Below are 12880 nucleotides of genomic sequence, written 5' to 3'. Positions count from 1 at the left end.
AGAGCAGAGACTGTGTGTTATTGACAAATGTTTTCCTCACCATCTGGCACCAAGCACATGGGAATCATCATACAAAGGGTTAGCTCCCAGAGTAAGGATGTGTTCTGGGTTGAATTGTCTCACCCAGACGGCATATCCAAGTCCTAAACCCCAGTCCTATGGATGTGACCTTATTTGGAAATAGGATCTCTGAAGACATGGTGAGTTAACATGAGGCCAAACTTATGGTGAGCCCTAGTCCAATGTGACTAGTGTCCTCATACGAAGAAGGAATCTGGACACAGACAGACACAGAGAGGAGAAGGCCACTTGGAGATAGAGGCAGAGATTGCAGTGATGCACCTCCAAGCCAAGAAACACCAAGCTTTGCCAGCAAATGCCAGGAACTAAAAGAGACAAGGACCTACACTGCAGGTTTCAGAGGGACCCTGGCCCTATTGGCACCTTGATTTTGGGCCTCTAGCTTCCAGAGCTGTGAGACAATAAATTTCTGTTGTTTTAAACCACCTAGTTTGTGGCACTTTGTCATAGCATCCTTTAGGAGTGGAGATGGGGTTTAGGGAGATGATTTTAGATATAGTAACATTATGGTCGAAAATCCCTAGGAAGGTCCATATTGTATGTGTATGCATATGTGTGTGTACATGTGTGTACACAGCCTAGATTTTTGTCGGCCTGGAACAGATCCCTGTTAAAAGCTAAAAGCTTGTGTTACATGTCTTCACTGCAAACACAAATAAATGTTTATTGAGTTTGAATGAATGGCAGTCGTACAGGTGGCAGGTCATGGTCTGCACTGAAGCTTCTAGAATATATACTAATAGCTGTCCTATCAAGGATATAATGTTTTCTTGTGCCAAGCCCTGTACCATGCATTTTATATATTTTACTCATTTAAACCTCTGACTTTTTAACAAGTCTCTCCATTCTACAGAAGGTGAAGTGTAAGCACAAAGAGATGAAGTGGCTTGCCCCAGGTCACAGAGCCAGGAAAGACCCAGGCAAGGTCTGGACCAAGGAAGTCAACTCCAGAATCTAGATTTTCAGCCACTTAGTTCTTCTAAAGACTCCCTGAACATACTTCAGAAGAGATGAGAGAGTGTCTCTGAAAGTCTCTCTCAACTCAAGTCCTCCTTCTTGTACAAACGTTGCTGTGTTCTTGAGTTGAGCCCACTAGAAGACCAGGTACCAGCATTTCTGGAGAAATTCAACCTATATGTTAAGACATGTTTTTTCCAAGCTGTTTTGTGCCCATGGGAAATTGTTGGTTAGATATATTGAGATAACTTTCTTTTTATTTGAAAACCACCAATAGATACAGCACGTATTTAATTTGCTTCCTCCTGCACTTTATGCTATGTTGAATGCAGGTGGAATTTTTATGTTACAAGTCATTATAAATTTTATAGCTAAATAAACACCTAAATTGCAGCCTTTAGTCTGCAATGGAAGCACGGGAAGACCTTATCGAATTATTATAATGCCTGCATGTTTCCCAAGCTTGTAAAAATTCTATTCAAATAAAATAGTATAACCAACACAACATTAAGTTATGTCATATAACAGTCGTTCTGCAACATGCACAAAAGTTGGGGGCATTTCACTGTTAATGATGAATAGTTTCTAAAATTTGTACCTTTTCTAACAAAACTAGAGTGTCTGTTTTGCTTATTAAAATGCATAGTGATTTACAATAGTCAAAACTACATTTGGCAGTGAGTTATGTTGAAGACAAGATAGGTAGGAAATATTTTCTTGATTAGATAATGGTTGGTTGAAATTCCTTCCAGCTCTTGTGAAACAAAAGTTAGCAATTGGAAGCATATCAGATGATGCATCAATTTTCCATAAACAGAAGACTGTGCAGCCTACTTTATTGAAAAACCCTTTATGCAGAGCTAGATTTAATCTCTCAATTTGAGAAGCAGTGCCATGAAATAAGATGTTTGCATGCAAAATCTCCAGATTTCCAATGGAAATATAAAACAAAGTGGCGCTCCATTCCCTTGGGGACAGCACCTATCTTGGATTAGTTTTTTTCTCTGATGTTCTTGCTTAGTTTTATCAGTGGCTTCAGGGATGTGAAACAGTGGTTTTTGCTTCCTTAAGAACAAAGGCTTGGAGGATTAAAAAAAAAAGAGAGATAATATATCAAAAATACTTCCCTTACTGTTCTTTTTATTCATCATGGATTTCCTGAGGAGTAATCATTGTTTTGACTAATTTGCTTCTTAATGATTTTAATATTTACTCTGGCAATTTAAAATGACCTGGGTTTGTGCTTTGTTTTCTATTTTTTATTCTGCCTAAATCACAAATGAAAATGTTTCTTGAAGTGGACAAGTTTTTAGCTATATAAGACTGAAAAGAGTGTGGATTATTTATAAAACATGTGGAGCAAACTATAAATTTCCCATAAGCTCTTGTTGCTTTGCCAAAAGTGAAAGCAGGCCTGTATAGGCATCTTTAAATTTAGTTGGTGATAAAGTATTTAGCACATTGTGTTTACTGATAAATGAATCGATGACATAGACACTTAGTCAATGTCTGACAATGTAGTTGCACCCAACTCATCGTTGTCACAAACATGGTGAAAACAGAAGAAAACATATTGGTTCTGGTATGTGCACTTTATTGTCTAACATGGCAACTATGTTAGTTCTTCTTTTAGTTTCTGTAAAAATCAGCCATTTTTTCTTTTTTTTTTGGCATGGGCAGGCTTGGGAAATTAAACCCGGGTCTCTGGCATGGCAGGTGAGAACTCTGCCACTGAGCCACCATTGCACCACCCAGTTATTTAATCTTTTAACATAGCTATTTACAGATTTCTATTTTCTCTTGTCTGGTGTTCAAAAGTTTCACCTACTATTTAAAGCAATGTCACACAACGTCAAGATTGTTTTACGGACAAATATTATCATATCTCAATCATTTGAACTAACTATAGTAAAAAAATTCGGTAAACTAAAGTTGGAAGGATGGGTTATCAGGTTGGGGCTTATTGCAAAGGGTCCTAGATTGTAAGCTCTTGCAGCAGTCACATATATTCAGGAGGTGTAATTGTTAATTCTAAATTCTGAGATACTGAGCTGTTTGTATATAATATGGTCTTTCCCAGAAGTTCTGGGTATTTATGTGACAACTGAGAGTCAGAGTTAGACCTCTAAAGCTGTGGAAGTTAGCACTATCCCATACAGGAACTGTTTAATAAATTGAAAGAGTGATCAAACATTGAGCAGAGACATGAATGAAGCTGATCTGAATAGGACTGATATATTATATTATTATATATGTGTATTATTGTATGTATATATTATTATATATGATAATAATTGTCCATGTTTTAAACTTCAACTTCTGTGTGAGACTAAAAGGAGAGATGTTTATTTGGTGCAAAATTTATATTTTGGGTAGTACATTTCCTAACTTAACTTGTGTGGTCAATAAGTACATGGAATATTGAATAAGGCATGAGATTTTGTTGGTTTATCCGGGTTAGTGTGATGCTCTGATCAATCCCGGAGAAATTTGGACAGTGAATACAGAAGTATTTGCAAAGTCCCCTTGGGTGGGTAGAAAGGGTGCAATATTCCACTTCCAGATTTGGAGAATTTCTGATATTCTAGCAAGCAGTGAGGACAACCAAATCAATAGGCTGAGCCCTCAATCTTGGGGGTTGTCCCTATGAAACTTATTCCTGCAAAAGATAGGCTAAGCCTACTTAAAATTAGGCCTAAGAGTCACCCCCAGAGAACCTCTTTTGTTGCTCAGATGTGGCCTCTCTCTCTAAGCTGACATGATAAATGAACCCACTGCCCTCCTCCTCTACATGGGACATGACTCCCAGGGGTATAAACTTCCCTGGCAACATGTAACAGAAATCCCAGGATGAGACAGGACCCAGCATCAAGGAATTGAGAAAACTTTTGACTTGAAGGGGAAGCAAGAAATGAGACAAAATAAAGTGTCAGTGACAGAGATTTCGAACAGACTCGAGGGGCTATGCTGGATGTTATTATTACACATTATATAGACATCCCCTTTTTAGTTTATGGTGTATTGGAGTGGCTGGAGGGAAGTATCTGAACTGTACAGCTGGGTTCCATTAGCCTTGTTTCTTGAAGATAATTGTATAATGACATAGCTTTTACAATGTGACTGTGTGATTGTGAAAACCTTGTGTCTGATGCTCCATTAGCTAGGGTATGAACTAATGAGTAAAATATATGGATAAAAAAGTAAATAATAGAGGAAACAAAGGTTAAAATAAATTGGGTAGATGGAAATACTAGTGGTCAATGAGAGGGAGGGGTGAGGGGTATGGAATGTATGAGTTTTTCTTTTTACTTCTTTTTCTGGAGTGATGCAAATGTTCAAAAAATTGATAATGGTGATGAATACACAACTATGTGATGATATTTTGAGCCATTGCTTGTATACCATGTATGGAATGTTTATATGTTAAGAATGTTTGTGTGTCTGTATATTGTTTTATTTATAAAAATATTTCTTAAAAAAGATTATTTCATGGTCGGTTTTTACAAAGACACTTCTCTCTACCTATTTATGCTATTTGTGTTTTAACAGATAAACTTCGATAAAGTGGGCATATTTTCTTTTTTTTATCCATACAATGGGTTGATTATTTGAAGTCATAAAATTTCTTTATGCTTAGCTTATTCTCTGTAAACACTGTTTCAGTATAAGGGAACCGGGCATTCTTAGAGAAATCACTAATTCCAGATGTGATTCCTGCAGCTGGAAATGTCTGAGGTAAGTCTGGATCATCCTGAGATTGTATCAAAAGGACACAGGACATTAGAAGAGACGCCACTAGTGAAGGGACAATCTCAGCATTCAAACACAATGATTATAATGGCTTGAAACATTTCACATCTATAAAAAACTGTGATTCCAGAATGATGTTACCAAACTGGTCATTTTTGGAAGTTTCTGGAGTATCAGCTCATTGTTCAGAATAATAGTCGGAAAATTGTTAAATAAAAGCATATAGAATTAAGCATTTATCCTGGGTTTTTTTTTTTTTTTGTACACGTATTTCAGGGTGACCAAATAGTTGACAAGGAAGAGAATTTGTAGAGGAAGCTATGATAGAATTAGATAATCAGTTTGCAGCTCTTAATGAATCCTGGATCTAGGCGACCATCAAAATTGGCTGCTGGTACCAGGTAAAGGCTGATGGGGACCCCAATAATATCCAGGGCAGGCTGACCACACCTGAGCCTGCTGACTCAATCGTTACCTTTAATACCACCCAGAAAGGAACTCCTATAGTGTGCTTCTTGCCAAATGAATTGAACCAGCATTAATCAAACCTCTTCATCTCATTATCAGTTAAGAGGAAATATAGTGAGTAGAGGACATGTGAAATGACATGATAAGAAATCAATCAAACAAATCTAGAATGTAGAAAATGCAACAGGACACATGACCAGGTTATTTTCACAAATAAATGGCATTAAAAAATGAGGGTGGGGGACCTGTCAAAGATTAGAAGGCATATCAACCAAATGCAATGTGTACCCCATATTTGTATCCTTATTTATTTCTGTAAATATAAAATATATTTATATTTAAATATAAACTGCCCATAAAATGGTATTTTTTGAGACAGTCAGGGGAATATAAACATAAACTGAGTATTAGATGATATTAAGGAATTGTTCATTTTAGTAAGAGAGATTGTTGGACTAAGTTTATCTTAAAAATTAGTATTTACTGGTTTAAAGAATCAAATGAAGTGTTTATGGGTGAAATGATATGAAATCTCTGATTTGCTTTAAAATACTCCATCTCCCTCTCTAAAGAATATGTGGGTGAAAGGTGAAATAGTGTTGCCAAAATGTTAATAATTGTTTAACTTGATTGATTAGGGTTTATACATCTATTCTCTTTGTTTAGAGTATGTTTTAAAATCTCCAGAATAAAATGTCTGTAGAAATCATAAGGCATTGTATATGCAGAAGTACACATTAATTGCATTAAATTTATTCTTCCTTGTAGTAGGGACAGTATCTTAAATCTCCTTTCTTGCTCTGAAACTGCTTTGGATGTCTGGACCTCTGTTCTTAGATATTGCGGTTTAGTCACCCGATGCATATATAAGCCAGCTTAGTTTAAAACCCCATTCCAACCCCCAACCATTTATAAAAATCTGTGATTTCAAAATGATGTTAACAAACAATTGTCATCTTTGGAAGTTTCTAGAGCATCGGCTCGTTATTCAGAATAATAATAGGATAATTGGTAAATAGAGGCATAGAGAATTAAGCATTTATCCTCCACATTTAGATCCTTCTGATTGGTTGAAGAGTAAGGGTGGCATGAAAATTAGGGACTGAGCCCATTAATAATAAAAGCCTTTCTCTGAACATGACTTTTGTGACTGTGAGTTTCTCCGTTTCTGGAGACCACATCAGTAAAAGCAATAGAGCCCTGACAGCAGGAACCCTGACAGCAGGGATTTTGGATTGAGAGAGACCAAGTTCCTAACTCTGGTTCTGTCGCTGACAAACTGAGCTCTCTGGGTTGCTCTGTGAAAGGTGGAGAATCACAGTGCTAATGCTTACGGTTATTGTGAAAGTTCAAGTAGGCATATTTAGCTTTGAAACTGAAATAGAGTAAGAGAGCAATGCCTTAGGATACATACTAATCTAATATATATTTTCATAATTTTCAGTGCTTCTGAATTTATTTTATACACTTTCCAAATGCACTTTTCTTTTGTAATCAAATTTATTTTTCAGTTTTAGAAGTCAAGTTTCTAAATAAAATAAATTTCATTCTTGGAGAGAAACTATCAGCTTGGACTGATTCTTTTCTAATGCTTTTGACTCCAGAAAACAAAATGGAAACGTACCACATTACCAGCTTGCGTTATATAAAATTAAACTTCTATTTTGGATAACTCTAGATTTACAGAAAAGTTGCAAGATGATGCAGAGAATTCTGGTATACTCCTTTATTATACATATTTATAAAACTCAAGTGCGCTTTTCTTTGTATATATGCTATACCATACAATAAAAAAGTTAAAAAAAAAAAAAAAACCTCAAGTGCGAATTCCTCGATGAGCAATAGTTACATGTAGATGGTAGTTGCACTATTCTGTGAGGACAAATAGATGCCAGTAAAACTGTTCCAGATGTGACTTGTTTACTCCTGCCAGTCACTAGAATGTGGGCTGAAACAGTGCCTGTCCCATCGTGGGGCAAGCTGTAAGGTTGTGTGCACTTGAAGACATGGCTGAGATTGTTTATAACTCTTTGCAGTTCTCAAACATGGCATGTTTCTTTGGTGATAGAAAAAGTTTTTGGCTTCTGCATCAGGAAAAATGGCAGCAGTGGAAGAGCTGAAACATCTGAGTTGCTGGATTAAATATAACTGTATTATTTAATGCAATGGTTCTCAAAAAGTGGGGTTAAAGGACTCCTGAAAACCCCTTTTAGATGTTTGTGGGTTAAAACTCTTTTCATAATAATATTTATGAGATTGCCGGTGGTAGTAATAAATGTAGCCTTTTGATACTGGATGATAAAATCTATTAACATTTGGAAGATCTGCAAAACTTAGTAAACTAGTACTTTTCAAATGACCAATGTATGATGTATCATTTCTCAAATGAGGAGAAGAGTCGACCAAAGTACAAGATAGTCCAAGTGAATTTTAATGTACTCCTCCTCCCTTTTGCAATCCATGAAGCCGGATTTTTTTCATGTACTTCAACCATAATAATATAACATAACAGATTGTTGATAACTCTTTGCAGTTCTCCAACATGGCATGTTTCTTTGGTGATAGAAAAAGTTTTTGGCTTTTAGAAGACAAGACTTTAGAAGCCCCGCAATGTGGGTGAAAGAGGGAATAATAAATCCCATTTACAGGATTGGGGGATGACAAGGAAACTCATCAGTGTCATGAATTTAACTTGGAAAAACAAATTCTTGTGAGAAGTGGAATTTCTGGGCGTGTATCTCAGTTGGAATCTTAACCCTCAAGGGGTGAAAAATCACAAGCCAGGAAATTAATAAAACAATTGGTTCCGAGTGGCTAATACTCAGGGGGAAACAATACGAAACTTCTTCCTTAGTAACTTTGTCCACGGGAGATTCAAAATGCCTCTGGGAGGACCAGCTTTCAGTAAGTAGAAAGGTTTACAGGAGACTTGCCATCTTTTTCTAAAGCCATCATGGGAGGGGATTTCCTTAACTTGAAAAAGGTTTTTTAAAAACAAAACCACCACAATAAACTTATACAAGGGTAAAACCTTAAAGCAATATTCCTTTAATATCAGGAAAAAGACCAGGATACCCAGTATCACTGCCTGTTTTCTACATTGAATTGGAGCCCCTAGGAGGAAAATAGTATCAATAAAAAAAAATAAAAAAAAAAAGAAAAGAAAAAGGGAAAGAAACAAAGTCATTTCTTCTTGAAACTTATTTAAAATAATAAGACTGTTCAGCAAGGTTTCTGGATATATGATCTACATACAAAAAATGCTGATGATCTATATCAACAATAAACAATTAAAAATGCAAACAAAAAGACAATATGCTATAGCAACAAAAGCTATAAGACAACTGGGAGTAAAGTAAATTTTTGAAAAAACTAAAGAAAACCTAATTCCATGGAGATCGATACCCTGCTTTATTTTCAGAGAAGAAAGGAGTCAATGGGAATTCTCCCAAAATAAATGTATAAATTCAATGCATTTCCAAGTTATAGTCCAGAATAAATTCCCACTTTACAATTTGATACTGAAATTCATAGAAATATTAAATGGCTCAACGTATTCAGGACAGTTTCCACAAGAATAATACCTAAAGAGGGACACGTCCTACCAGATATGAAACATTATAAAGTAATAACAGTTAAAACAGTGTAGTAGTAGTTCTGGGACAGACCAATAGGCTTCTTTGGTATGGAAAATATCAAATAATGAGTCCAGAAAAAAAAAATAGAGAGGTGTGCTTAAGAAGTTGGTATTCGAGGGATGTGGTATTACAGATTGGTGAGGAATGAATTGACTAGCCAATAAAATACTGGGCTTTCCATATAGAATATGGTAAAATTAGATCATTCCTTACTCTCTAAAATTCTAGACGGAGCAAAACATTAAAACATTTTGAAGAAAGCCTAGTGGGCGGGCCACTGTGGCTCAGCAAGCAGGGTTCTTGCCTGCCATGCCAGAGACCCAGGTTCGATTCCTGGTGCCTGCCCATAGAAAAATAAATAAATAAATAAAAAATTAAAAAAAAACATAGCAGGATGTCTTCATATTGGGACAGAAAAACGATTTATTAAACTGTGTACAAAGAAGAAAAACACAAGGAAAAGATTGGAACAGAAATCATGGCTTAAAACCTGAAGGGATAATCCTGTTAGTGCTACATGTCCTCCAGGCATGGCAGGCTGCTCTGGTCATTTTAGACACTCAGCATGGTTGCCAGAGCAGCCACCATCTTGAGTTTTCTGGGTTCTTGTGAGCAAAAGTTAAGAGCGCGTTTGTGCAAATTCTTCATGCTATCAGCAAACAGTACATGTTCACTGACTGTGGGCGCAACTCAGAATAACATGGATGAAAACAGAGAAATTCTGCCATGGCTCTGTGACATTTATAGTAATCAATGTCACCTCTGTGAAATACTGTACATTAGGCACAAATTACTATGCTTAAAAGAATGACTGTTGATTATATCCAAATAAGTAGCAGATTACTCTTTCATTGCCCATTACTATATAGACAGCTTCAAAAGAAAATTGGACTCAAGTTTTAAATTTAATTCTGTTCTGAGGCTTTGGGCAAGTGATTTGAATCTCTAGATTCCCTTTTGCATTTATAAACTGGGGAGTTTGGGCCAGACTGTTTCTAACATTCCTTCTCAATTGTTGATGTCCTCAAAACTCTATATTTCTACGATTTAGCAAAGGAGGCACAGTATTGAAGACTAATTTCAGAATGCAAATCCACTGTCACCCTCAATCTGGCAACATGACTTTTTTGATATCTTAAATTCATTTTCACCCATCTCTGAAAGTGGCTTTTGAATAGTTTTCTTTTTCTTCTAACCAAGCAATGATGTCACTCTTTCTAAGGCTGTAATTACTTGATGGAAGGAATCACCAAATGAAACCATTGAGTGGAAAACTTGGCTTATGCATTTTTGGTTTTCTGATGAGTTAACAATAGATATAATCAGGCTTGCCAGCAAAGAATCCTCTGGGCTAATTTAGGCATCCTGTGAGTATGACACAAAAGCCCAAACAGAATGTTTTCAGAGATTGCCAATTTTAATTTTATTTCCCAAGGTGAAGGGTTAATAAGGAGGTGGGAGTGAAACTAATGGGAAAGCATCCTCTTTTTGAGCTAGAGGGTCCCAGGATTCACAGAAACCGAAAATGTAGACATTAGCTAGGCAATAGGAGGGCTCGGTGGGATACAGAATGAAGTCTTTGCTGAGGCTAGCTCTTCTCAAGATGCCCTAGCAATATGTAACTTGCATCTTTGTAATGACCCATCTATTTGGAATCCACTTTCAATGTCAAAGACTCTTTGGAGTAGGAGATAAGGCCTAACAGAACTTAACTCTTGACATTTTTATGCCTGCTCATTAAATAAATCCACATCGACAGGCAAAATTGCTCTCAATGTGATCCCTCGTTTGCAAGGAGGTGCAATGAGATCATTATTAAGGAACGACTTTTTTTAAAATTATTTTTTTCCTATTTTTAAAAGCCCAGGTAGAAAAATGCACACATTTAAATATAAAATATACTAAATCATAGACCTCCCAGACATTACATGCAATGTCTAATCATATTTTGTGATAACGAAACCTTTATTGGGCATAAAATTCCCAGCAGTTGCAAGACAGGAGCAGCAGCTCTGCTCTCCAGGGGGTGAATCAAGTACATATGGTGGCCGGAGGAAAAAGACTTGCTTGAGGAGGAAGCCAAGGGGTATGGCTTATTAACATACCCCCAACTTGTTTTGCTGGGCTGGTGTCAGCACCCTCTGAGATCTCTGGACTAGATTAGAATTACCTAGAGCATACCTCAAACAGGAGAGCAGATAATTCTCTGGAGAGATACCAGCCTGCTGTGTGGTTGGCAAAAGCCAGCCCTTAGACAGATGATCTTGATAATGCTTCCTGCTCCAAGGTTAGGTTGGATAGAACCAAATGCAGCTTTGCTTTTTCCAATTCTAAAAAAGAAAAGTCTATGTAATAATAATTTTTCCAAAACGCTTAAGCATGAACGTAATTTTTTTTTTTCAAAATTGCATACATAGGAAGCGATGAAGGAGGGAAAATGTTTACTGTCACCATTTTTTCCCCCATGATGCAGTGAGGAATGTTATCTGGCTTGGTTTTGTTAGTTTTGCCCACAACCAGCCAGCAGACCGCAGAGCTTCCTTTTCCCATTTGGTAGGTCCATGTTGTCTCAAAGCTCATTTAAAGCCCGTCGTAATTCTAAGGGCACTTTGAGTCCTGTGTGTCTGACCCTATAGAATCCTTCTTGGAAAACTGCCTGTAAAGCATCTGGCTGAGCTCCATTCCCAAACTGTTGACCATTGAATCTCACTGAAAGCTCTCCTCTACTTCAATCCTACTAATGGCAGGTTAGTATAACAGTGTGAACACGAACCTAGAAGTCACATATGCACAAATGTCTGTGCATGGGCTTGTGCTGAGCACACATTTATGTGTTAATTTGTGATGAGAGATTGGCTTCTTAACTGTGTGTGCCTGCTTTTCTGTAATGACCCAGAAAATTCAAAGAAAGATAGGCCTCAAAAGGAATACCTATATTTCCTTATGTCCAAGTACCTCATTTTAAGTTTACAAAACAAGAATGAAACAAGAAGCTTTACAAGATGGTTATCAGTGATGCAGATACAATAATTTTGCTCTTCCCAAGTATAAACACAGAAATATAGCCCCTAACTGCAAAAAGAGAAGGCTTGTTTTGAATGGGTTAGAAAAGCAAAGATGAGTTTTCCCCAGGGTGAACTCCTTCCTTCCTTCCTTCCTTCCTTCCTTCCTTCCTTCCTTCCTTCCTTCCTTCCTTCCTTCCTTCCTTCCTTCCTTCCTTCCTTCCTTCCTTCCTCCCTCCCTCCCTCCCTCCTCCTCCTCCTCCTCCTCCTCCTCCTCCTCCTCCTTCCTTCCTTCCGTCCTTCCTCTCTCCCTCCCTCCTTCCCTCCCTTCCACTCTCCTTTCCTACCATCCTCTTTCATTCATTCTTTCTTATTTGCTCTCTTTCTCTGTCCCTTCCTCCCCCCTCCTCCTCCCCCTTCTTTCTTTCTTCTTTTTAGTAGCACCTTGTTACTTAGTAGGACAAAAAAGAAACCTTGAACCAAAAAAAAAAAAAAAAAAAAAAATCAAGCCAAGCAAAAACATCTGCGAATGTTGAATGAGATCTTCCCTGTTGGTAGGACCTTCAGTTAATGCCCCCAAATTATGGACAAATGGTACTTTGCTCCAAAAATTCTAAGTTCAGAGAGCTGCCAGCAGTTTTGGCTAGCCATCCCAGACTCAGCAGAAGGCTTCCAGATGGATGGCAGGAGATATTGGCAGGCTAACGCCCAACCACCCTCACCCATCACTCTCAGGGGAGGGCTGATTGGACAATGCTGAATTTGTGAAGAGAGGTTATTTTCTATTCCTAACTCTTGCACTGGGAATGGGGTAGGGGTTGCTGTAAGTCCTCTCCCCTAAACCTAGGAGGGATAAAAACAAGAAAATCACTCAGAAAGACAGAGTTCCTGTAAGACAGGGAGGTAAGGCTTTCACCCCCAGTGAGAGCTCTGTTTAGCCAGGGACCTCCTAATCTGCCGTGAGCTGCTAAGGCTGGGAGAACC

Source organism: Tamandua tetradactyla, chromosome 1 (assembly GCF_023851605.1).
Source record: "Tamandua tetradactyla isolate mTamTet1 chromosome 1, mTamTet1.pri, whole genome shotgun sequence".
NCBI lineage: Eukaryota > Metazoa > Chordata > Mammalia > Pilosa > Myrmecophagidae > Tamandua > Tamandua tetradactyla.
The sequence above is the reverse complement of the archived record's forward strand: the minus strand, read 5'-3'. Positions refer to the sequence as shown.